Here is a 4450-nt window from a genome sequence, read left to right on the forward strand (position 1 = left end):
CAATGCACATGTTGGCAGAATTAAGTTCCTTGGGGCCTGTTAGACTGGGGCCTTGGTTTCCTGTAGATGACCAGTCTGAAGCTACAATCCCTTCTTTCTTCTATGGTCCTTTGCATAGAGAAGTTTACAGCATAGCAGTCTGCTTTATCAAAGTTACAAATGGGGAGAGTCTCCCAACGAGACAGGTTATCATCTCCTATAATGTAATTAGGGAGGTGACCTTTCATCACCCTTTCCAAGTTCTATTAGTTAACGCAGTCACAGTTTTTGCCCATCGTTCAAGGGAAAGGAACACACCAGGGTACAGATCCGGGGAGTTGCAGTAACTGGGGGCCATCTCTAACCACCGTCCTAAACATACAATCACATTCTTCTTGCTTCTGCAGACTGACCGGGAATGTCCTCATGGAGAGAGAAGCAAATGTGAGACGTATAAAAGAAGGCCCAAAGAAACCTATTGATTTTCATGTCCTCTTTGTTCGATAAAAATGTTTTCAATTTTTAATGATTAAAAAAACAAAAAAACCCACAATTTTTCTTATAGTGTTAAAGTGTGCCTAGCTGACCTGAATTTGTCCTCCTTAGTTTTCCCATCTTACCACTGTGGATCTGCCCATCTCAGCGCTTCACTGCTTGACAAACACCAGCTGCACGGCACACCTGGCTCTCTCACCATATTCTGAATTCTTAAGGTCAGAGACTTGGGCTTGATCATGGCAACCTTACCTGGCACAAAATAGACTCTCTGTAAAGTTTTCTGAATGTGTAAATGAATGAACAGATAAATTGCTCAAACTTTACATGTCATTTCCCCTTCCATTCAACCCTTACAGTAACCTAGTAGGATACAGATAGTAATTCCTTTATGGATTTATTTTATATATTCTTTATATAAATTGATATGTATATATTTTTCCAAATACTGCATACTTAAAATGTAGAGCTTGCATAGGTTTCTCAAGGGCAGAATTTAAAACCATTGGTTTTGGTTTAAGTTCCTTATTTTTTCCTCGTAGAGCTGCAACCTGATTTTTGAACTTGTCTTTGAAATGTTGACCAACTGACCTTGATTCTAAGGGCAAAGCATGTCCAAGCACATGTTCTCCCTCTAAAGTGTGGTATAAAGAAGTAGGCAGGGCCACAGGGCATCTGGCCAAAAAGTTCTTTGATGGAGGTGGGGGGTGGGAAGGGTGGAAACACTTATGTTTTTTTTTAGTCAGAATCCAGAATGTTCTGAAATGTACTAAAAATAAATTTATTTAGGCAGCCCCTTTGCTAGGATAGGAATGCTGAGTTTTTAAAGAACTTGGGGGAGAATGTTTTGGTGAACTTGTATACCGTACCATAAATATTTTTACTAAAATTATAGAATTGTCTGTTTCCTTTCAAATTGCATCAGGACCCAGGCAAGAGCAATGAGTTTTTAATGTGGAAATTTCGTGCACACGTTTCGGCTTCTTCCTTTTCTTCTTCAACTTTGCCAAGCCTCATTTTCTGTTTGGTAAAGATTGATTTATTAGTGCTTTTTTGGCCTACCTGATGTGTTATGCAATTTCTCAGCAAATTCAGGGACACAACCATCAGTTTGCAAACTTGTTTGGTTATAACCATAAAGAGGTTTATTAGATTCAGTCTGATTTATTTACTATGCTGAATTATTTTTGCTTAGCCCAAAGCCTGAAACCTGATCTTCTCCTTGCCTTCATTTTTTTTTCTTTGAAATTAAAAGAGAGAGAGAGAGAAAAGAAAAGAAAAATAAATAAATAATGAGACACAGTGAAACATGTTTTGTTCCTCGGGGTGCAGAATAAAGTTCTCTGATCTACTGTTGTTTGGAAGCTATACAATGATAGAAATTGTTGCTTTGGATGCCCCAAGAAAGGAAGATCTTAAAGCTTGATTTGTTTTATCTCCCAATAAAATATCAGTAACGCAGGAAAGAGGACACCACAGGATTGTCTGCAAAAGTGAATATGCTCCTCTTGATGACCATAAATGGCAGAGGAAGGTGTTGAAAGGTGTTGCTGCTTTCAAGTGGAAGGAGCAGTGACAAGGTGACAAGGGTCACTGTGCCTAGTCACCACCCTGTGGTTTTCCCTCCTGTGGAGAGACTTCAGATGTGGTTTCAATCCCATTGAGTGTAATTGACACTAATGCGTGTTGGATGAACATCCCAGTCATGGATCCCGCTTCTCCTTCTCTCCAGGCATTGCCAAGAAGAGACTCCAGTTCTCCACAGAAGGAGTTTTCTCCAAGTTCTCATCAAACATAATTTCCACTTGTTTTTGAACTGATAAATCCTGAAAGGAGCTTGTGCTGTTCACTTTGGTTTCCTGAGATGACTGTTCAGCTGCACATGTCTTCTGCATCTGTACAACTTGAGCTGTATTTATAATCCAATGTATCATCTCATGTTCAATAGCACATGTTGAGTGAGTCAGGAACCTCCTCATGTTGTTGGGAAAGAAAGAATTTTAAGTTTTTTGATCCATGAAAATGGGGAAGGCCCCTTAAGGACAGCTGTTATGGGCTGAATTGTGCTACCCACCCCCAACTCCAATTCATATAATGAAGTTCTACCCTCAATATGTCTGAATGTAACTGTATATGGGTACGGGGTTATTTAAAGAAATAAGATCATTGGGATGAGCACTCATCAAATACTGCTGCTATCCTTATAAGAAGAAGGAATTAGGACACAGAAAACACAGAGGGATGGTGGTCATCTCCAAGCCAATGAGACAGGCCTTGGAGGAAAGCAACCCTCCAACATCTTGATCTCAGAATTCCAACCTCTAGAACTGTGGGAAATGAATTTCTGTTCTTTAAGCCACCAAGTCTATAATAATTTGTTATGGAAACACTAGCAAACTAAAAAATACAGGGAGTGAATCTTCTAGTGAAGCTGTCTTCTTCAGGCAAAATGCCTCTTTCTGGGTGGAATTCAAGGTAGACCTCATTTAGATGTAGCATGTGGCTTCATTTCCCTATAGAATGGCTTATTTGTGTGAGTGACTTGAATGTTAACTCACATGGCCACTCTTGACTCTCTTGTTTATCCTGGCATCAGGACTATGTATTGACTCCTCTTTGGGTGTAAGAAAGCATTCACAAAAGATTTAGAGGACAATTTTCTTTGAAGAGATTATACTGATGAAGGTAAGAACAAGTTGGGTGTAAAAGAACCAATGTGTGAGTACCTACATGGGTAAGCTTAAATCACATTACCTAAACCCTTTTTCTTAAATGCAGATGACTACTTGATAGAGTAGAAAAAGCATTATACCGGAAATAGGCAATATCTGGGAAATCTCTTCAAGATTATGAAGATTATGAAGTGCTACACATCAGTGCAATCTGATCTTTAGAATAACCTTGGGACATAATGGGGTTGCTATCATCACGGCCATTTTTCATCTAACAAGAGAAAGACTCAAAGAGTTTAAGAGATTTGTAAATAAAATATTTGAACCCCAAATTCAGGTATTCTAATTTAAAGCTTATTTGTTTTCTATCACTCTACACTGGCCCTGGAGAGTTAGTTCACTCAATGAGGAAATGAATGAAAAACAAGTAGCATATATCTGTTAGATAGAAAATGATCATGTTAGATGAGATCACTATTGTTATTATAGCAAAAACCTCAATTAAGAAGCCAGATATGTGTAAATATTTGGTCAGTTATGGTTCATTTATTACTTGATGAGGCATCTTAATTCAAATATTTCTTTTGTTAGGCATGCTTGATAAAAAATCATGGAAAATGCATTACTCTGTTTTATTAAATAGTAAGTGTGATATACTTCATTTGTATTTTATTATATTTATTAATTATGATGAATTTCATTTTTAGGTTTACATAGTAGGATAGACCCTTATGGAAAAGTGTGAGACAGTTGGAACCCTCTTCTGACCTACAGTTCTACCTGAATTAAGCCTCTTTGATTTAAGAAAATTAGCAAATGCTGTGCAGGCACTTTGCTGTCAGTGAAGTTTAAGATTAATTTTCCCATTTAATGGGAATATATTGAGAACTTATTATGTGTCTGACCCTATCATAGACAACAGAAAACTGTATAACAAAAATAATATTTGAGGAAGTTGAACGTGGTACTTGAGAAATATGTATGGAAGGATGAGATAAGGAGAATTCATTATGGGGTCTTGTGTAATTTGGGTTTGATATGCGCATGATCGTAATAACATTTTTCTGACATTTGAAGAAAATCTCTTATACACAGCATAGAACTATGTCATATTTGTAAACCCATTCTAACAAGTTCTGTCTTTCAAAAGTTATATTTAGACATTTACATTTAATGCAATTGTTAATACACTTTGAGTTAAGTCTGCCATTTTTAATTGTTTTCTGTTTCTTCTCTCTGTTTCCCTCCCTCCTTCTTTGTCCTTTCTTACTTTCTATTAGGTTATTTGAATTCCTACCATTTTT

Source organism: Mustela nigripes, chromosome 16 (assembly GCF_022355385.1).
Source record: "Mustela nigripes isolate SB6536 chromosome 16, MUSNIG.SB6536, whole genome shotgun sequence".
NCBI lineage: Eukaryota > Metazoa > Chordata > Mammalia > Carnivora > Mustelidae > Mustela > Mustela nigripes.